This window comes from Hakea prostrata, chromosome 2 (assembly GCF_041222555.1).
Source record: "Hakea prostrata isolate BN-2017 chromosome 2, UWA_Hpros_2, whole genome shotgun sequence".
NCBI classification, from domain to species: domain Eukaryota; kingdom Viridiplantae; phylum Streptophyta; class Magnoliopsida; order Proteales; family Proteaceae; genus Hakea; species Hakea prostrata.
The window spans coordinates 75,125,255-75,149,146 of NC_142601.1; the positions used below are offsets into that span (position 1 = coordinate 75,125,255).

Here is a 23,892-nt window from a genome sequence, read left to right on the forward strand (position 1 = left end):
TTATCTAACTCAGCCAATTAGGGTTTTGACGTACTAATCGTGTCAACTTAGAGAGATCCGATGCATAATTCCACCGTTGGATTTGAGGTTTAAGTAGTCGTGAAGCTCTCCTCCAAAAATCAGCACGATCGGACATCGGATGACCGTTCGATGAAGGGTTTGATCAAAACTGGACAGAGGCGTTCAAAAACGGGATTTTTCCTCTTTTTCTTTCTGAATATAATTCTTTTTCCTCCTTTTCTTTCTTTAATTAAATCCAAGATAGGAAATAAGATATTGAGGTATGCAAGGACTCTTTTCCATTTGGACTCTCTCAATAATATCTCTGTAGATTTGATTTAGAATCTCAGCCGTAGATCAAATTTGCCTTCTTTATCTCTTCAATATTTCGGAGTTGGCCCATAATCACACATCTCTAGCCCATCATGCTCCAGATCAGGCCCATTTTCGCATTTGAGAATTTGAATGGACTTCTTGACGTGTAAAATAGCATGATTCAAGCCCAAAACTCCAAATATTTGCTTAAATCTTGAAAAGCCCTAAAATCTGCAAAAACAACATAAAACCCAAGGTAACTCCACTCTAAGTGTATAAAATGCATGCTTTATGCCCTAAGATTTCACACATAAATGTGCTCATCAGATTCCCCCACACTTAGACTAAGCTTGTCCTCAAGCAAAAATTAAAGAAAAATACAAATGCGGTAAGAGACTAGTGCAACAAAATAAATCCTAACTCACTTTCGTAGGAATCACGGTTACACTTAGCATGTGCAACAAGCCTTTAAACCACTAGGTTACCCCTAGAGGACGAGTTTTGTCTCGTGGATGTTTGCAGTGAATATACATCCAAAATTCCAATTCAGCTCAAAATATAACATTGCAAATTCCAACTCTAACAATTGGTAAGTACTCATACAGGATCAATAGCTATGACAATTTTTCTCACCATTGATTTAAGATCCCCCACACTTGAACTTTATTACCCCATATTGATTCTTGAGACTTAGCATATATCTCAATCAAGGACTCACCTTATATCTTTCAAGTACACCTCTCCTTTAAGCAAAACCACTCATAAAGTAAGGGGACCAAGGACTAAGGTTTTGAAGTATTTTTAACCAAACAATTTTACCAAAGGCATTGATGACACTTGTATTTATTTCTCTTTTTTTTTCTTCTTTTGAGTAGTGAACTCTACATTACTCCACTACGGTTGGCTTGAATGACATGGTGGAGCGGACACCAAAACCCAAGTTACTTTGTAGCTTTGCTTTGCATATGCCCACATGCAAGATGCGAGATTCTTTTCAATAATCTCCTTCCTAAGAGTTTCGATCAAGTCGCCTCGATTCTGAGTCGGAGTGCCCTGTCTAGTTCCAAGGAATTCAACTTTTACTTTTACTCTTTTTTTTTTTTTTTTTTTTTTGTCATGCCATACACAAAATTGATCTCAACTCTAGCCAAAGAAACAAGGACCCACAAAACTCATAGATGGTTCAACGCCTTAAGTTAAGGGCCTTTTATTTTTCTAAGGAAAGTCTCATCTCAACATATATACAAGTTACCTTCCTCTCAACAGGGTTTTTATGTGTTCATGATGGGTACCAAAATCACTCTCATTGCACACATCATAGCAATTGAAAGAATATGTATAATAACCAAAAGTCAAAGTTGAAATCTACAACGCAGCTATACCCCCCCACACTTAAGTAATGCAATGTCCTCAATGCATGTATGCTAAACAAAGAAGACAAATGAGGGGTATACCTTGCAGTCAAGATGTGCTTATCATGGGAAGCTTTAGTCTTATCTTCAATATCAATGTATGATGGGGAAGGCACTCCAAATAAGAAAAACCGTGAATCAAAAAGTCATCTCTAAAGATCTCAAGAAAAACATTCACAATGTTAAAGAAAATTCTCATCATACGTTGAGGTTCTCTAGAAGGTTTTGCATCTTTCATAAGATGAATATGATGTTGTTCAATGGAAGAGCTTAGACCTTTGATATGAGTGACAAACCAACCCAATGCTTCTCTATTATCATTCAACAGTGTGATCAACTCTTTTGCTTTGTCGGAAGTTAAATCAGAGACAACAAGGACAGGAAGAGTATTATCTTGTTCCAATAAAGCATACTTCAAATTAGAAGGCAACTCTTTCAATTCTAGCTTGGGGGGGGGGGTTCAATTATTGAGGGCTTGGGAATGGTGATGGAGATGGATAGAGATTTAATAGGCTCCAAAGGTGTGTGAAAATTTAAGGCTTCAGGAAAGAAAGTTTCACTATCATCATCCAACATATCCATACATTCTTGAAATTCATAATCAAAATCAATCTCAAAGTTGGTAATCACATCATTAGGAAAATCAAAAGATTCCTCAAGCATATTGATCTCTTCTTCTATTTGTGGTTGTTTCCCTATCCTAAATATATTAAACTCCACAGTTCAATTTCCAAAAGACAACCGTAAAAGACCATTTCGACAATTGATTAATGCATTACTAGTAGCCAAAAATGGTCTTCCTAAAATTATTGGGATTTCATCCTTGATTGAAAAAGGTTTAGTATCTAGCACAATGAAATCAACTGGAAAAATAAATTCTCCCACTTTCAATAAAACATCTTCAACCATCCCTTTAGGAATCTTAACTGACCTATCTGCCAACTGAAGAGTAGTTCTAGTTGCTTTCAATTCTCCCAATCCTAGTTGCTTATAAACATGGTAAGGCAGAAGATTCTCACTTGCACCAAGATCAAGTAAAGCATGTTCAATGTGTGTATTGCCTATGACACAAGCTATGGTGGGGCTCCCTGGATCCTTATACTTGGTTGCTACAGGTTGAGTAATTATGAAACTAATGTTACCTGCCAAGAACGCCTTTTTGGGAATGCTAGTGATTCTTTTATGAGTGCATAAATCTTTCAACACTTTTGCATAGGCGGGGAGCTGGGATATGGCATCCAAAAGAGGGATATTCACTTCTATCTTTTTGAGGACATCAAAAATTTTCTCCATAGTTGCAGTCTTCTTCTTATTAACTAGACAACTGGGATAAGGGGCCTTAGGAACATAAGGACTCTCATTTGAAATTTGCTCTTTTCTCATAGTTTCTGATTGTGGTTCACCAAACTTAGTTACTGCTAAAGCAACTGGCTCATCCTCAACTTCTATGGGTTCCTCAGACAAACTTTTATTAGGAGATACTTGAACAGTCTCCTCATCACAGTGGTCACTAATCTCGCTCTTTTCATTGATATGTGACTCACCTGTTAAATTCCCTTTCCCACTTCTCAATGCAGACACAGAATTAATTGAAGCTAAAGAAGAATGGGAGGATTCAACTTGGTTGACTTGATTTGGTGGTCTTTGTTGAATCTGAATCCTAGGATTTAACTCAGGTTGGCTAGGCATTTTTCCTTTTTCTCACTCAGACAAAGCACTTGCAAGAGTGGAAATTTGTTTGTCCATATTATGCATAGAAGTCATGAAGGTGCTGGAAAGTACTTCCATATTCTTCTTTAAGGAAGAGAGACGAGAAAACTCTGGATTATTACCTTTGTTGAAACCGAGTGATGATTGATTTTGTGCAATGTGAGGCATATGAGGCACAATTGGTGGATTGACAGGCCTAGCTAAATTGGCATTCTGGAAATTTGGGGCTTGAGGGAACTGGACATTTGGATTATAAGAAAATTGGGCATTTTGCTTTTGAGGGGCACCAAAGTGATTTTGTGTGGAATAATTGCTTAATCCATTTTGGTTTTGCCCTTGAGACCATGAAAAGTTAGGATGATTCTTCCACCCAGGATTGTACGTGTTACTATATGGGTTTGGAAACATCGCACTGACATTTCTCATGTTGGCCTCCAGAATAGCTAGGACATTCCTCAATTACATGTGTAGGAGATTGACACCATGCACACATAGCAATAGAATTGTCAATAAAATGTGCTTGACTTGGTGATGGTGGTGCAGCCTTAACTACCAAAGTCTCTAACTTTTTTAAAAGATTATCTATTTGTACTTTCTTATGAACTTGGCTATCAACAAAATATCTCCTACTAGTCCTTTCAGACTCTTGGGTTGACTCCCATTCTTTAGTTCTATCTGCTAGATCTAAAAGAAATTCCCAAGCTTCGGAATCATCAGTGAATGATGTAAATCCTGTGGGACACATAGATTCCAAGAGTTGCTTTGTTTGATAATCGATACCCTCATAAATTATTGGACATAAATGCCATAATTCTATACCATGGTGAGGGCATTCTTGGAGAAGGCTTTGGAACCTCTCCATTACCTTAGCAAATGACTCGTTGGGTTTTTGACGAAATTGAAGAATATCATTTCTTATTTTATTCGTTTTAGAGAAAGGAAAGAATTTCTTCAAGAATAGGACAGTGAATTGTTCCCATGTGATAATGCTATCCCTAAGTAAGCTATAAAACCACTTTTTGGCTTGGTCCTTTAATGCAAAGGTAATAAACCGTAGTCTTACGGTATCATCAGTAAGTTGTTGTACTTTCATAAGGACACAAACCTCCTCAAACTCCCTAAGGAACAAATATGCATCTTGATCAGGTAACCCATGAAATTGGGGTAACATAGATAGATAATGGGATTTAAGTTCAAAATTATTACCCCTCACTTCAGGTAAAAGTATACAGGAGGGTTGTGCAGATTGAGTTGGATAAAATCTATCCCTAAGACTCTTAGGCGGAGGTGGTGGAGGTAGACCTTCCATGGTCAAGTTAGACACTCGGACAATTCTATTTGTAGAATCACGAGTCCAGACACACATGCACTAACCACCTAATGCAATTAATGGCTCTTATGAAAGAATGAGATTTTTTAAAATAAAAATAAAATAAATAAAGTAACTAAAGAATAAAAGAAAAGGAAAAAAAAAATGAAGGGAAAGTAGTGAATTTCCCACCACAAAGATTGAAACAATGATTCCAAAGCTGTAAGGTTGCCGTATAGCTGAGCGCTGTATAGGTTTGACAGCAAGGGAATCCGTATAGTCTTCGGAGCCACCTACAATCGAATCTTGGGGATTCTACAGTAGAGTGGGGACTACTATACGTTTTTGTTTCTACTCAAGTTAAGAGTAATATCTTTGAAATTTTGTTTTTTTTTTTTTTGTTTTTTGTTTTGTTTTGTTTTGTTTTGTTTTTTGTTTTTTGTTTTTTTAAATCACTTCGATTTACTTAAGAATGAGAAAAACAAAGTGGACTAATACCTCCCCGGCAACGGCGCCAAAAACTTGTTTGTGAAATTTAAAAGTAACCGCAAGCGCACGGTATTGTGTAGCTAATGGGTCGATCTCAAGGAGATATGCCACTTATAATTCAACTTCTTAATAGTAATGCGAGAGTGGAATGATTCAATTTTTGTTAACTAGTTAACTAAACTAAACGATCCTAATCTATACGTCTAATGCAATCGAATTGAAACGACAAATAAATTAAACACAATCAATGCATAAATAAAAAACAGGAAAAAAAATGTGAACAATAAAAATAAAAAGGAAAAAAAAGTAAAACCAGTTAGTATGTTAAAGCAGTCAGTAAAATTTAGTTCATAGCTAAAATGCGGATGCAACACCACCCGTCACCGAAGCGAAGAGCTACACTCGTAGGCTTGCTCCGGTTATGTGGTCCGAGATGATGAATGAATAGGCAGAAAGTAAATAACAGAAAGTAAATAACAAAGCAATAAACAAAGCAATAAAAGGAAAATGAAGCCTTAACCAAAGAGAGGCACGACTGTAGGCATCTTTGATCAAGGATCCAGGGGAAAGGAGAACAATAAATATTGCTGAAAGTAAATCCTAAATTAAGAATATGGAGGGGTAGATAGAAGCGGGAATGGAGGGAGGAGAGAAGATTAATAAAGAAGGTTACTTACTTGCGAATTGAACAAATGATTCGAATCTCAACCAACCCTAACAACCAGATCTAGATCTAGAATGATCTAAATCTGCAATTGCTAGACCCAGAGAAAAACGAATCTAAAAACTTGAAACTTGAACTTGAATTGCATTACATAAAAATTAAACCTAAACATTGAATCTAGAAATTTAAATCTCACAAATGCAAGCAAAGAAAACTAAAGAAAGCCTAAATAAACTAAAGAGAGAAGAAAGAATGCTTCTACTAAGCTCTAGAACACGTTCTCCTTTGATGGAGTATGCTCTCCTTTTATAGAGTTTACATGAGATATGAAGGACGATTGAATTTGAATAAAACTTAGGGTTTTTATCTAACTCAGCCAATTAGGGTTTTGACGTAGTAATCGCGCCGACATAGAGAGATCAGATGCATAATTCCACCGTTGGATTTGAGGTTTAAGTAGTCGTGAAGCTCTCCTCCAAAAATCAGCACGATCGGACATCGGATGACCGTTCAATGAAGGGTTTGATCGAAACTAGACAGAGGCATTCAAAAACGGGATTTTTCCTCTTTTTCTTTTTGAATATAATTCTTTTTCGTCTTTTTCTTTCTTTAATTAAATCCAAGATAGGAAATAAGATATTGAGGTATGCAAGGACTCTTTTCCATTTGGACTATCAATAATATCTCTGTAGATTTGATTTAAAATCTCAGCCGTAGATCAAATTTGCCTTCTTTATCTTTTCAATATTTCGGAGTTGGCCCATAATCACACATCTCTATCCCATCATGCTCCAGATCATGCCATTTTTGCATTTGAGAATTTGAATGGACTTCTTCACGTGTAAAATAGCATGATTCAATCCCAAAACTCCAAATATTTGCCTAAATCTTGAAAAATCCTAAAATCTGCAAAAACAACATACAACCCAAGGTAACTCCACTCTAAGTGTATAAAATGCATGCTTTACGAAAGTGAGTTAGGATTTATTTTGTTGCACTAGTTTCTTACTTGCATTTTTATTTTTCTTTAATTTTTGCTTGAGGACAAGCTTAGTCTAAGTGTGGGGGAATCTGATGAGCACATTTATGTGTGAAATCTTAGGGCATAAAGCATGCATTTTATACACTTGGAGTGGAGTTACCTTGGGTTTTATGTTGTTTTTGCAGATTTTAGGACTTTTCAAGATTTAGGCAAATATTTGGAGTTTTGGGCTTGAATCATGCTATTTTACACGTCAAGAAGTCCATTAAAATTCTCAAATGCGAAAATGGGCCTGATCTGGAGCATGATGGGCTAGAGATGTGTGATTGTGGGCCAACTCTAAAATATTGAAGAGATAAAGAAGGCAAATTTGATCTACGACTGAGATTTTAAATCAAATCTACAGAGATATTATTGAGAGAGGCCAAATGGAAAAGAGTTCTTGCATACCTCAATATCTTATCTCCTATATTGGATTTAATTAAAGAAAGAAAAAGAGGAAAAATAATTATATTCAGAAGAAAAAGAGGAAAAATCCAGTTTTTGAATGCCTCTGTCCAGTTTCAATCAAACCCTTCATCAAACGGTCATCCGATGTCCAATCGTGCTTATTTTTGGAGGAGAGCTTCACGACTACTTAAACCTCAAATCCAACGGTGGAATTATGCATCTGATCTCTCTAAGTCGGCGCGATTAGTACCTCAAAACCCTAATTGGCTGAGTTAGATAGAAACCCTGAGTTTTATTCAAATTCAGCCGTGCTTCATATCTCATGTAAACTCTATAAAAGGAGAGCATACTCCATCAAAGGAGAAGGTGTTCTAGAGCTTAGTAGAAGCATTCTTTCTTCTCTCTTTAGTTTATTTAGGCTTTCTTTAGTTTTCTTTGCTTGCATTTGTGAGATTTAAATTTCTAGATTTAATGTTTAGGTTTACTTTTTTTTATGTAATGCAATTCAAGTTCAAGTTTCAAGTTTAGTTTTAGATTTGTTTTTCTCTGGGTCTAGCAATTGCAGATTTAGATCATTCTAGATCTAGATCTGGTTGTTAGGGTTGGTTGAGATTCGAATCGGTTGTTCAATTCACAAGTAAGTAAATTTCTTTATTAATCTTCTCTCCTCCCTCCAATCCCGCTTCTATCTACCCCTCCATATTCTTAATTTAAGATTTACTTTCAGCATTATTTATTGTTCTCCCTTCCCCTGGATCCTTGATCAGAGATACCTACAGTCGTGCCTCTCTTTGGTTAAGGCTTCATTTTCCTTTTATTGCTTTGTTATTTACTTTCTGTTATTTACTTTCTGCCTATTCATTCATCATCTTGGACCATATAACCGGAGCAAGCCTACAGGCGTGCCTCTGCTTCGGTGACGGGTGGTGTTGCATCTGCATTTTAGCTATGAACTAAATTTTACTGACTGCTTTAACATACTAACTGATTTTACTTTTTTTTTTCCTTTTTATTTTTATTGTTCACATTTTTTTCCCTATCTTTTATTTATGCATTGATTTTGTTTAATTTATTTTTCGTTTCAATTCGATTGCATTAGACGTATAGATTAGGATCGTTTAGTTTAGTTAATAGTTAACAAAAATTGAATCATTCCACTCTCGTATTACTATTAAGAAATTGAATTCTAAGTGGTACATCTCCTTGAGATCGACCCGTTAGCTACATGATACCGTGCGCTTGCGGTTTTTTTTAAATTTCACAAACAAGTTTTTGGTGCCGTTGCCGGGATCGAACCCGGGTCACCCGCGTGACAGTGGTAATACTTACCACTATACTACAACGACAAAAACTAATGGGTCACTCCACTTAGAATCTTAAAAGGTACCCAAAATCTTAACGGCCCGGGTCACTCCGAAATGGAGATGGAGATGGTTCAATTTCATTTTACCAAGATATTATCTTATTTCCTAGAAGTTGTCAATCTCTGATGGGTAGAAGTTGTCAATCTCATCTAGATGGCTAGAAGTTGTCAATCTCTGATTTTAAAGATATTACTTTTAACTTGAGTAGAAATGGAGATGGAGATGGATCAATCCCATTCTATCTCCACTCCTCATCACAGTGGTTATTAATCTCGCTCTTTTCATTAATATGTGACTCACCTGTTAAATACCCTTTCCCACTTCTCAATGCAGGCATAGAATTAATTGAAGCTAAAGAAGAATGGGAGGATTCAACTTGGTTGACTTGATTTGGTGGTCTTTGTTGAATCTGAATCCTAGGATTTAACTCAGGATGGCTAGGCATTTTTCCTTTTTCTCGCTCAGACAAAGCACTTACAAGAGTGAAAATTTGTTTTTCCATATTATGCATAGAAGTTATGAAGGTGCTGGAAAGTACTTCCATATTCTTCTCTAAGGAAGAGAGACGAGAAAACTCGGATTGTTACCTCTGTTGAAACCAGGTGATGATTGATTTTGTGCAATTTGAGGCATATGAGGCACAATAGGTGGATTGATAGGTCTAGCTAAATTGGCATTCTGGAAATTTGGGCTTGAGGGAACTGAACATTTGGATTATGAAAAAATTGGGCATTTTGCTTTTGAGGGGGCACCAAAGTGATTTTGTGTGGAATAATTGCTTAATCCATTTTGGTTTTGCCCTTGAGACCATGAAAAGTTAGGATGATTCTTCCACCCAGGATTGTACGTGTTACTCTATGGGTTTGGAAACATCGCACTGACATTCTCATGTTGGCCTCCAGAATAGCTAGGACATTCCTCAATTACATGTGTAGGAGACTGACACCATGCACACATAGCAATAGAATTGTCAATAAAATGTGCTTGACTAGGTGGTGGTGGTGCAGCTTTAACTACCAAAGTCTCTAACTTTTTCAAAAGATTATCTATTTGTACTTCCTTATGAACTTGGCTATCAACAAAATATCCCCTACTAGTCCTTTCAAACTCTTTGGTTGATTCCCATTCTCTAGTTCTATCTGCTAGGTCTAAAAGAAATTCCCAAGCTTCGAAATCATCCGTGAATGATGTAAATCCTGTGGGGCACATAGATTCCAATAGTTGCTTTGTTTGATAATCGATACCCTCATAAATTATTTGACATAAATGCCATAATTCTATATCATGGTGAGGGCATTCTTGGAGAAGGCTTTGGAACCTCTCCATTACATTAGCAAATGACTCATTGGGTTTCTGACGAAATTGAAGAATATCATTTCTTATTTTATTCGTCTTAGAGAAAGGAAAGAATTTCTTCAAGAATAGGACAGTGAATTGTTCCCATGTGATAATGCTATCCCTAGGTAAGCTATAAAACCACTTTTTGGCTTGGTCCTTTAATGCAAAGGTAATAAACCGTAGTCTTACGGCATCATTAGTAAGTTGTTGTATTTTCATAAGGACACAAACCTCCTCAAACTCCCTAAGGAACAAATATGCATTTTGATCAGGTAACCCATGAAATTGGGGTAACATAGATAGATAATGAGATTTGAGCTCAAAATTATTACCCCTCACTTCAGGTAAACGTATACAGGAAGGTTGTGCAGATCGGGATGGATAAAATCTATCCCTAAGACTCTTAGGTGGAGGTGGTGGAGGTAGACCTTCCATGGTCAAGTTAAACACTCGGACAATTCTATTTGTAGAATCACGAGTCCAGACACACATGCACTAACCACCTAATGCAATTAATGACTCTTATGAAAGAATTAGATTTTTTTTTAAAAAAAATAAAATAAATAAAGTAACTAAAGAATAAAAGAAAAGAAAATGGGAGAATTGAAAGGAAAGTAGTGAATTTCCCACCACAAAGATTGAAACAATGATTCCAAAGCTGTAAGGTTGCTGTATAGCTGAGCGTTGTATAGGTTTGACAGCAAGGGAATCCGTATAGTCTTCGGAGCCACCTACAATCGAATCCTGGGGATTCTGCAGTAGAGTGGGGACTACTATACGTTTTTGTTTCTACTCAAGTTAATAGTAATATCTTTGAAATCAGAGATTGACAACTTCTAGCCATCTAGATGAGATTGACAACTTCTAGCCATCAGATATTGACAACTTCTAGGAAATAAGATAATATCTTGGTAAGATAACTCGAACCCGGGTCACTCCGAAATTTTTTATGGGCACATGCCCCACTGTGTACGGGCAAAACTAGTAGTCTGGAACATAAATTTTAACTAATGTAAATATGGACATAATGCAAGAGAACACTAAGATTTCCATTAAAATGCAACCAAAATGATAATTAAAATTTAGTATACAAGTAGTCATGGAGAGTAGCTTTGGAATCAAAAGGCTTTAAACTTAGTAGATCGAAGACATAATATTTAGTTTGTAACTTTAGTCATGATCGGGCAGATGATGAGGTGGTGATACTTGATGATAAAGAGATTCCTCAGAGTGATTGTTTTAGGTACCTAGGTTCAATCATAAGTAAAAGAGGTGATTTAGAAGATGAGGTTTCCCAAAGAATTAAAATAGGGTGGATGAAGTGGAGAGGTGCGTCCGGGGTCTTATGTGATCGGCATATTCCATTAAAGCTTAAAGGAAAATTTTATAGGACCGTTGTTCGATCAGCTATGATGTACGGTGCAGAGTGTTGGGCTGTTCAAAAGAATCATATAGATAAACTCAGTGTAGCAGAAATGAGGATGCTAAGATGGATGAGTGGCAAAACTAGGATGGATAAGATAAGAAACGATCATATTAGAGTTGGTCTGGGAGTTGCTCCCATAAGTGATAAGCTTAGAGAAAGTTGTTTGAGGTGGCACGGCCACGTTCAACGGAGACCTATAAATGCTCCTGTACGGAGAAGTGATATAATCCTTATTGAAGGAACTAGAAGAGCTAGAGGGTAAACCTAAAATAACCTTAGGAGAAGTGGTGAGAAATGATATGTATAGCTTAGGCCTTGTATCTAGCATGGCCTCAAACAGAACTGATTGGAGGGCAAGAATCCATGTAGCCGACCCCATTTAGTTGGGACAAGGCTTATTGTTGTTGTTGTTGATACAAGTAGTCAAGTACAAGTGGAGACGTCAATAGCAAGTACTACTATACTAAAATAGTATAAATGTATAACATAACAGTATCTAAATGAATTAAAAATTACAATCAGATTATACCTACGAATAACCTAATAATGATTGCAGTGCCATGGTGGCTCCATCCCTGGACCTTGGGAGCTCTATGAATAGTGGACATACTCAACCCATGTCTAGTATGCTTATAGTGGTCCATGTTGCGCATTGCCCTTCTGTAGGTATTATCATCTGCATGAAAGAGCCAACCCATCTTATAGAAACTGTCGTAAGGGAAATGACTCTTATAGCCAATGCTCGGCATGGGATATCCATAATCTGAATCCCTCTAGTGTGGGGGTATGCAACTGGTACTGATACTAGTACTGGTATTGATACTGGTACAACTGGTGGCCCCATAGATATCCAAAGATGCAGTCCACAAAAGATCCACCTACTCCATCCCAGTTTCTATATGCAGACATATTGCTTGAATCAGCAGATGACCCATCATATACCCAACTATACGCAGTCGAACCAGTAGGTGACTGACCGTATCCTCCACATTGCCTCATCCATATCCTAGATATCCGTATCCGTGTATTTAAGCCCATAAGCCCCATATGGTGCAAACCATATTCTCTTCCTGCCATTTAAGCTCATTGATCCCATCGAGCCTGCCAAACTAGCCATGTTAGAGTCTCTCTAGCTCGGTGGATGGAACTATTTATGAGGCCTTCTTGCATAACCCTTAGATTTGGAGCCCCTGTCCCTATGACGAGGTATGCCAATATGGTCCACATCTTGGGTGGCACAGGTAAAGTGTGACTCCCTGGTAAATCTGACGGGGCTCAATTGTGTCTTCGGTAGTGGAACTGCTATATGCTCTCAAAGTCATCCACCACCACGACCATCATCATCATCATCATTCACTATCATCATCCTTATCGTCATCATCATTGCAGCCCCTTCATCACCACCACTATCATTGTTATCCCTATGTTGAGTTTGACTGGAAGCCAGGGTCTCATCCAGATCCTGCGTGTATGTGGAGGGCACAAAAGCATCATTGTGTGGGCCATCATCCAATCCTCATCCAGAATACCAGTTGCCTCTTCTGCATGTATTCAACCCTCATCAGCCATGAATGCATCGACATCAATCCCTGCATGACAAGTAATCTTTGGGCCAGACCTCCCTCTAGGTTGGTCCAACACCGGTTCACCCTTGTCCTTCATCAAGGAGGGGGTCATTTGAGTCCACTTGGAAGATGTTGAAGATGTTGATGGTCTCCTACTCCCATGACTCACCGCTTAGCTCTTTATATGCTACATCTTCAATCTAAGGTGTAGTGGACGAACACTAGATCATTCAAGCGTTGACTTCCCAATCTGTTTTGCCTCTTGGAATGGATGAAGTTGAATGTGCTCCATTTCCTTTTGCATCCAGAGGCAGAGCAAGTTTGGTAGAGGACCTTGATCCCACTTTCCTGAGGCTTGCAGCACTCGAGCCATAAAGGACCCACCACTCAGTTGGATTATGACAAAAAATTAAGTTGATAGATAATAATAATTTGTAAAATGTAATAATTATATAGGAGTTATACATCTAACCTAGATCAATGTTAGGTTGTCCCTTCACAGCAGCATCTACTCCAAAGGACCTGAATTTGTCCCTAAAAATCTTGATCTACAATCATTTGTAATGATAGCTAAATTCTTTCGAAAATTAAATGTTAGTCCTGATATAAGACATTAATTGTCTGTTAGTATTCTATTTAGGTCTTTTTATATTTTATCTATTTATTAGACTATATAGACATATATAATATAAAAAAGTAGATAGAGAAATATTCTAACAAATAATTTTTTTTTAAACAAATCCTATCCTATTTTGGTCAGATCCCCAAAAAAATGAATTAGAATTAAGAAATAGGATTTTAGAGATAAATAAATAACCATGGAAAAATCCCAACGACTTTTCTTAAACCTAAGTGATCTTTTCATAGGCTTTGCCCCCAATTGTGTTGGGGAATTGAACTGATTATAGTAATATGAGTTTAATTGGTTGATTAGTGAACAAAGAAATTTTTTATCTATTAATCTATTTTGCTTATGCATGAAGATAATCAATTTGATCATTGTGGTTGGACTTTATTATATGATGATTTCTTCACTTTCCATATATATATATAAATGCCAATTCAAATTGAATGAATTCAAAATGTTGTTAATGCATGGATCGGATTATAAAATTTTCCATTTTCATCCATTAAATAGTATTTAAATACTTGGAAAGTATGTTTTAAATTGTCAAATAACAAATATTTATTTATCAAAATCTGATTATGAGTTATTATATAGTAATAACATGAATAATAGTTCACAATTTTAGAGACAATCCCCAAAGGACCCAACAAATTTCTAATTAAAAGTAGGGGATCTCTTTTAATAGATTCTTTTGTCACACTGTGATATTTCAAACCATTAAAGGGACCCATTTGAGAACAATTGGATGATGACAAAATTATCAAAGATTGGCACTCCTTATTTCGATTTCTATGCAAGAATGTACGAATAGTTCCTTGCTGTTGGCGAAGTAATTCTTGAATCCTTACCTTGGAATAAAAAGGATTTATATTGGTGCAATTTGATCCATTATCGGGGATCAATCTTGATCTATAATCATTTGTAATGAGAGCTAAATTCTTTCAAAAATTAAATGGAGGTCCTGTTATAAGACATTAAATGGGTCTTAGACTTGGGGGTTTGTTAGTAGATTTAGGTGTTAGTGGGTATACTTCCCATTTTGTGGGTTTCCTTGAGGGTAGATTTGCTGGGATCTTTTAGGATCTTTTATATTTTCTTGTAAGATTCCCACATTGGGAAGATTTGATCTGTTCTGTATTTGGTAAGTTATTAGTATAAATAAAGCTCTTGTTGTGTCCTTTAAACACAAATGAGGATTCATTCTATTTTTCAGAAAGTCCTTCGTCCTAATTCCCTACTATCTCACCTCATTGTTATAGAAGGATTAGAGCGTCATTTCTGACTCCAACTTCGCAACCACAACCATTGCGGCCTTAAGCAGCTCCGTGATTAACCCCAAACGGTCATTGTATTGATATTTGGGGTTAAGATAGTAGGTTGCATAATTCAAACTCACAATTAGATATATGATTTTCTTTAACATAAGAATGAATGAATTACCAATAACCCAGGTATTTACTTATTAGCCTTATGCAGTAGATACCTAAGATGTGTGGTCTATTGAGCATTGATGATATCTAGAAATGATTTGGATTCTTGCATACTACCTATTTCAAGCATAATAAACACTATAGAACTACTAGTTTACCAAAAAAACCATTGAAAATGTAACATCCAACTTTCCAGGTATATACTACAGATGAGAAGAAATGAGAATGTTACTAATTACAAGTCTACTCTATTCAATGTCTCCCTCTTCCGCCTGCACCCCATACAAATGACAATACAAGTTCCATGATGTTTGCCCCATATAGTTGTCGACGTAGTCAACAACTACAGCTTTGTATGTGGCCTTATCCACATGCCTAAGATTTCCTTACGGTGGGAAGTTGTGAACCTCCGAATAAGGAACTGGCTCAAATTGCATATGGAAAGGTTGGTGGTGGGCCTGGTGGTTGTGGAATAGAGTGGAAGATCTACTCAACAAATGGGAGCACCCTGGCTGTCAGCATAAGGATAAGGTCCATACTGACAATAAGGTTCCAGTGGCTGACTCCGATAGGTGACAGTGGGAGGGAGTCAAGGGACACCATAAGCTCTATAGGCTGCTCCATAACCATAAGGCTCCACTAGTGGTTGACCTTGAATCTGATAGCCAGGAGGGACACCATATGGTCCATAACCATAAGCTCCATAAGTCGATCCAGTAGAACCAATACTCTCCACAGCAGTATCATATGAGGACTCTGCAGGCCTATGCCATCCGGATCCTCTGGAGGTGGAGGAGTCCCTAGAATCATCAATGCTCATCGCTCTCATAGATCCCACCAAGCTCTCGGCATCAGCCGGACGGTAGGACCCATATGATGGCGTGTCCTCAGTGCTATAGCCGTGCTGTCTCCCCTTCCCCTTCCTTGAATATGTAGAGGAAACATTTTGGCCTCGAGATGCAGCTCCAATATGGTCTAAATCCTGTGTCGCGTGGGTGAACTGACCCTCACCTATGAATCTCAGTGGTCATCCTCCCCCTTTGACTCTCATGTATTGTTGGTGGTGGTGGTATGTCCCTAGGATCAGCTGAATCCTGATCACGAGGTCCAACACCCTCCTCATCCCCTCCATCATCATCATCGTCATCGTCATCATCGTCACCATCGTTTTCATTGTCGGAGGCTTGAGTCACATCATCCTCAGTGTCGGACTAGACAATCAAATCTTCACTCTGGGTGGATGCACTAGGGTGTGGCACGAAGGGACGGGCGGGCGCTGCATGTGCACTCCCCTCCTGGGCCATAAAGTCCTCCACATCAGCCCCCATCTCCTCTACAATCTGTTTACTGGGACGACGTCCCTCCTCATCCAACAATGGCTCTCCACTGTCCTTGATCCAGTCAACTACTGGGTTATCATCATCATCCATCTCAAATATGTCGGCCAACTCGATATTGTTACTCTCTTTGTCCATCCCTTGTCTAATATGATCCTCCCTCAGTCTCATATTATAGTGTATGTAGACAAGGTCCTCTAGACGCTTTACACCCAATCGGTTGCTCCTCTTCGAGTGAATAAGGCTAAAGGTGCTCTAGTTTCACTCACAACCAGTGGCAGAACATGTCTGGGAGAGCACTTTGCTTGCAATCACACTCAAGTGGGGTGAGTCACGTCCAAATTGCAACCACCACTCAACTGCAACAAACATAGACTCCGAGTCATTTTAATACTTAAATAACTAAATTAAAGATAGAATATAAAAATTAATTATATAATGAAATAAATGAATGAACTTACCCCCGAGGGGTAGATTCTCGTCTCGATATGGCCACAGAACGACTGAAGCTCCTAGTGGCATCCTTAAATGCCTTTATCTATCTAATATACAAAGGGAAAAAATAATAACTAGTTACTAGGTTAATGACTTAGTATAAAACTATGAATTGTGAATATTAAATGATTCAAATCACTATCTCACCTCCATAAGGATGATTGCTTGTTTAGATGGATTCGGTTTCAACTTCTCCACTACAGTTTGGACAACATCCATCAAATCTTGCCTCATCCCAAGATTGTCTTTGTAATGGTACTTAGGATTTAAATAGTATGCTGTGTAAAAAAAAGTATGTCATAAAAGGGAATCGTTAATGCTTAATAATGTGATAACATAATGAAAATTAAATTGAATACTAGACTTAACAACTCACCAGCCTTATGCAATGGATGCTGCAACATAGAGTGCCATCTAAGTTGGATGATTTCGAGGACTTTCTTGTTGCTGTGTGGGTGGACCTGAGCAACTTGTTGCTTCATCCTCTCTACTGCAACAAATATATATGGTAGAGTAGGTTTTCTCTGTTGATCTACCATCCTCAACACATGCACCACAGGCTCAAGCATCTTCACCACTATCCTCACATTATGCTAGAAAGTCTCATTGAGTACGGTCAACTGTGCTTTCCTTCCTCCCACAGATGAAGAACCTCCCAGCTAAACCATTGCTCTGATGCAAACATGCTCCCAAGGCCAGTCTTCCTACTCTCAAAGCTCTGTAGTGCTATCCAATTAGTAATAAATTTGGTTAAGCCTAGCCTCACTAAGTCACCTTGACACTTATCCCTCATCATTTTTAATGCATATGTGTGGTTATAGATGAAGGTGCTAACTTGTCGGGCTTGCTCCACAGTCTTCTTCACAAGCTTGACCTTTCCAATGTCCTTCAACATTAAGTCAATGTAGTGAGCAGCACATGGAGTCCAAAAGAGCTTATATCTGTCCATCCATTAAGGCATCAATACAATGTCATAAAGTGTACAGGTAATTTAATTATGTAAATATATGTATTTAAAAATGAAAATTAATACTATATGTTTTGACTATTTTGATACATGGAGTTCTCTTGCATCTTCAACCTAGCTTTCTTGTAGTTGAAGCCATTATCAGTTACAATTTATATCAAATTGATGATGGATTGTCTAGAGGGACCAGTCCAACCATCAGCCATCACAATCACTCCATAATGAGCCCACATGGGCTTTAATCCCTTAATATACTCATTTAAGTCCTCTTTATGCTTAGGCAAATAGACATTATATATCTCATATGGGGTGGGTCCTTGTACACCACTCCTAGCCTTGCCTATCTCCTCAATCATATCCCTATAATAGGGCCCTTGGGCTGTATGTGCTGGAATATTATGGTAATAAGTCCATTTGGAGAAAGCCATCCCCACTTTTTCCTTCACACTCCCCCGATAAGTGCTTCAACGGTACAATAAAATTATATAATTAACAATAAAACACCATCACAGCAATAAAATTATTTAAATATATATTAAATACAATAAAATTACACCCCCACTTTTTAATTATTTAAATATACATTAAATACAATAAAATTACATAATTAACAAAAAAAAAAAAAATTTTGATTCAACACCATCACAGAAATATGGTGTCTTAACTCTCACATACATTAATTTGAAGCTCATACATCTACTATACATCTACAATTTTAGCAATATACATAATTTACAAAATAATTTTTAATAACAGAAAAATAAAAAAAAATAGTAGGAAGAATAAAAAATTTAATTTTGACACAACAAATTCATAGATCAACACTCTAAAGTAAACATGCTTAAATTTGGAAGCAATCCAAGATGATTTAAAGCACAAACAAAACAAAAAAAAAAAAAAAAAAAAAAAAAAAAGAGGAAGTTGATTACTCACCTTGCAAGATTTGTGAAAATGCACAAATGGAGGAGCAAATCTAGTGTTTGAATGAAATGGAGTTGTAAAAATTAGGTGAAAAGAGGGATGGAAGCAAAAGAAATAAAAAAAAAAAATCAAATAGGGTCGAAATGTCCTTGGCGATATCACTCGAAATGCCCGAAAATGACGGTAGGTCAAAAATAAGCTTGAAAATGGACACTTTATAGCCTACCAGTGTGTTGTTTTGGCTCAATGCAGTATGAGGCCGATATTTCGTATCCTATTAATACAGGATACTTTTTGTGCCTGTCCATGTATTTCATTTCAATTTGCAAATATACAAGCATTTCGACCGAAATTAAAGAAATTTCGGTCGAATTTTGTTCCATGGTTATAAGTATAACAATAGAATTATTAGTAACAGTTTTGCAAAAAGAATGAAAAAGTGATGACTTGCTAGTCATGTGGGAAGAAGCCTCTGAATGCATGATCCAAGGGGTGGATGTAGAGGTGAGAAGGGTTGTGTTACCTGCATGAGAGAGAGTGGTAGCAAAAGCACCAATGGAAGTAGAAGCGGCTGTGTTAATATTTTGTAGATGGCGAATTTGGCTTTCATCATCTTGAAGAGTCTTAAACAAGTCCCCAGAAGAAAATCTAGAACCGCCATCATTGTTTGCTATTGTATCAGTACCACCATCAGATACGACATGATTGACAAGTTGTTTGGCCCACTTTGGTTTTCCATGTTTGGCCCAACGAACTTCTACCACATGTCCAGTTTTACCACAGTGAGTACAAAGCCTAGATGCTTTATTAGACTACTGAGCACCATCATTTCCATGAGGTCGATTAACTCCCCCTAAACCACGACCACTTCCTCTTCCACGAGACATAGTAAAGGTAGTACTCTCTCCTTTAGAGCTACTTCCAGAAGAACCACCTTTAGGCAAGGCAATTCGTTGAAGTCTAGCATATGCTTTACTAAGATTGGGGACATGTTCTCAAGCAAGAAGATGTCCTTTCATATATTTCAGTTCAGGGCCTTAAGTTTCACTATATCTATGGTGAGAAGTAAAAAAACACTCAATTCTTCCATCATGACTTTAAAAGAGTTGTAATAATCCTGTAGAGACTTGTTAGCTTGCTAAAGTTGAATAACTTTTCATAGATACTATAAATTCAAGTCATATTTTTAGCCTGGGCATAGGTTTCTTGCAAATCATCCCATATTCTCTTGGCAGTCTTGTGAAACATAATATTGGTTGCAATATCAGGTTTCATGTTATTCCACATCCAAATTTTGATGATTGCATCATCTTTAGTCCAACTAGGATAGGATTTGTCAGTCTCAGCCAGAGGTTCAGACTCAATAAATTTAAGTTTAACTTTTGCAAGTATGTGAACACAAATGACTTGTGACCAAAAATAATTAGAACCGCCTTTGAGTTTGATGGAGGTAATCTGAACATTCATTGGATCAACTTGTGATCTTTTGGATTCAACAATACTTGTAGTCAAATCACTAGTAATTAAAGACATTATAACTTGTAGTAGATACACAATTAGTAGAGTAGAGGTTCAAAACAATATCCCAAAACTAGAAGAAGGAAAAAAAAAAAGAAAAAAGCAAAAAATTCTGCAAGCAGCAGCCGAATGGAGAGAGAAACAGCAAAAAACAATTCTGCAAAGTGCAAAATGATGATCTATGTTCTGGGACCTTTAAAAGTAGGATAATAGGTGGAATAGATCAGTTCATATAATTACCTAATCTAATGATACGTTAGGTACAACATTAGGTGGCTGCGCACCAAGGAAAACTGAATACAGATGTGAACTTCAGAAGAAGGAATGGTATTACACTGTTTTGAATAAATAAAACTCTAATGCCATGTTAGAAAATAAACCTTATTGAGCCAAAACAGTGCAGCAACAAGAACTGAGAAGAAGAGAGAAGAACTGAGAGAATCCGCACTAGCCTGTGATTCTAGTAAGAGGCACTAGAATCGCAGGCAGCCTTTATTTATAGCTTTTTTTTTTTTTTTTTGGTACAAAGGGGCTTTATTAAGCCGGGGGATGGGGATATTAATATGCCTCAGTGAGATTTGAACCCACGACCTCTTCACTAAGAGGTGTTGGTTTCAACCACTAGAACATATCTGTGTTGGCCTTTTATAGCTTTAACTATACAACTTGAGAGACAAGTAACTTGTCCTCCAAAAAGGAAATAAAAAATTACAATATGTGGATAGAAAATACTAGCATTCCTAACAACAACAACAACAATAATAAGCCTTGTTCCAGCTAAATGGGGTTGGGTATATGGATTCTTGCCTTCCAATCAGTTTAATTTGAGGCCATGTTAGAAGCAAGTCATAAACTATGCATATCCTTTCTCACCACTTTTCTTATGGTTATCTTAGCTCTTTTAGTTCCTTCAATCTAGATTATATCATTTCCTCCATACAAGGCATTTATAAGTCTCTGTTGAATGTGGCCGTGCTACCTTAAACGAATTTCTCGAAGCTTATCACTTATGGGAGAAACTCCCAAATCAACTCTAATATGATCATTCATTATATTATCCTTCCTAGTTTTGCCACTCATCCATTTTAGCATTCTCATTTCTGCTACACTGAGTTTATCTATATGATTTTATTTAATAGCGCCAACACTATGCCCCATACATCATAGCATTCCTAAGATCTGTCCAAAATAGAAACAACAAAAAAGGAAAGTTCTAGAATTAGTAACTAAAGAAAAATAGAAAGTAGGACTTCCAAAAAACCCAAACCTTTTTCACCAAGACTCCTACACAACAATTAGAAAGTAATGCATATATCTAGAAGAGGAAAGAATCTCTTGCACATCAAGGCATAGGCCTTTCTGCGCATTCTTCAACCGGTTCTATCCAGGGAGGAGGTGAGAAAACCACCGGAATAGATGAAAAAATTTCATTGGCATTACAACCAGAAATCTAAATCTCTGTAGGTTACTTAAGAATTTAACCGACCAGATTTGGGTGTGGGTTGCTGGCCGTGTTCGTGTTGTTGAGGAACGATTGAGAAGAAGCAATTTTACAAAATTCTACGAATTTACAATTTTACCCTCGTAAATCACATAGGTTTTAAACCCTCCATAAAAAGAGTTAAAAACCAAATGTTAAAGCAGCTCTCTATTTATTTGTAGTTTTCTATTCTTTTAGGGCCTTTTTAAACAGGAATAACTCTCATAAACGGTACCAAACACAGCTGAAAACAAATTTTTGGGTAAAAAAAGAAAAGAAAAACTATGCCAAACACAACCTTAGTGAAAAACTTCAACACCATGTGTTCGTAGATCAGCCCATAGATCAACTCACGGTTTTGAACATATTATTTTCATAAACTTTGAACTACTATCGAACATGCATTTGCAAAAAAATATAGTTTAGGCCCTTTAGGGAAGAAACACCCAAATGTTGATGAAATCAAGCTCAATCCACCCCCACACCATGTTTGTCAACAAGATTGAGGTAAAAACTCCTAGTTTTGAGCAAAGAATGTCTAAGAAAGGTGAAGATTCGAAGTACAAATGGGGTTGAAAGTCTCAGCCATGTCAAAATTTCGCAAGAAGCGTGCAAAATTTTGATGAAATGTTGCTTTTTATACCCATAATTTTCAAAGAAGCCCCTTCAACGTGCAATATTTTTGTAATTTGACTGAAGCGTTCGAAATTTCCAGGAAATATTGGCGAATTTTGTCAAAACTTTGCTCAAAATGTTCCACCTTTTTGAATAGTCTCACTAAGGTCAAGACAAATGAAATTTCTCGAGATTTTGTACATTGCTATGGACGCACCTCTCCACTTCATCCACCATATTCTAATTCTTTGGGAAACATTATCCACTATATTTTTTTCTTTATTTGTGATTGAGTCAAGGTGCCTAAAATATTCGTTTCGTGGAATCTCCTTCCAATCAAGTTTCACCCGCTCATCATTCATCCATTCGCGACTAAGGTTGAATGTTGGATATTTCGTCTTCATTCTGCTTAGTTTAAAGTCTTTTGATTCGAAAGTTGCTATCAATGATTCTACCTTGGTAGTAATCGCTATTTTTGTCTCATTTACCAAAAGAATTTCGTAACAAAAAGTATACACCATGGAACCTCATCTTGAATGTCTTTCGTTAAATTATCCATTATAGTGCAAATCAAGAGGGCTAAAAGTTGATCTTTGGTGTAGCCCGACTATAGTTGGGAATTCACCACCTTGTCCCCCCGCCATGGTCACACTTGTTGTTGAGCCATCATACATATCTTTAATTGTGTATGCATATTAACTTGTAACATTTCTTTTCTCTCGTACTTGCCAAATTATCTCTTTAGGATATTTATCATAGGCTTTTTGTAGGTCAACAATGACCGTATGAAGATCTTTCTTACATTCTCTATGCCCGTCCATAAGTCTCGTGGTTAGGTAAATAGCTTCCATTGTTGATCTTCCTGGCATAAAACTGAATTGGTTCTCTGTAATGGTGATAATATAGATTACAACAACAACAACAATAAGCCTTGTCCCAATTAAATGGGGTCGGCAACATGGATTCTTGCCCTCCAATCAGTTTTGTTCGAGGCCATGCTAGATACAAGGCTTAAGCTATACATATCCTTTCTCACCACTTCTCCTAAGGTTATCTTAGGTCTACCCCTAGCTCTTCTAGTTCCTTCAATATGGATTATATCACTTCTCCGAACAGGAGCATTTATAGGTCTCCGTTGAACGTGGCCGTGCCACTTCAAACGACTTTCTCTAAGCTTATCACTTATGGGAGCAACTCCCAGACCAACTCTAATATGATCGTTTCTTATCTTATCCATCCTAGTTTTGCCACTCATCCATCAAGCCCAGGTTAAGGAGGAGGGTTGGTGCGTCAGGTCGGCAGCCGGCACCGGAAAAAAAATCTAGCCAAACCTTTTTTCATGGATTTGACCTTATATTATTTTTCATGGTGATAATATAGATTGTTTTTTAATAAAATAAAAATACCCCTCTTCGAGTGCAGTATCTGTTATACCATTTTCTTTAAGTAATGAATTACTTAAACCAAGAAGAGAATA

At 37.1% G+C, this 23,892-nt stretch overlaps 1 protein-coding gene and 1 non-coding gene across 12 annotated transcripts in view; both read left to right on the forward strand.

The window, feature by feature from the left end:
- The window catches only part of LOC149026492 (Putative methyltransferase family protein), a 39,332-nt gene that overhangs the window by 9,851 nt on the left and 5,589 nt on the right, over nt 1-23,892 (forward strand). The window lies entirely within an intron of this gene.
- Nucleotides 9,975-10,081, forward strand: LOC149026493 (small nucleolar RNA R71). Its single transcript, XR_016171913.1, has one exon. It is a non-coding gene; the product is annotated as a small nucleolar RNA R71 (small nucleolar RNA).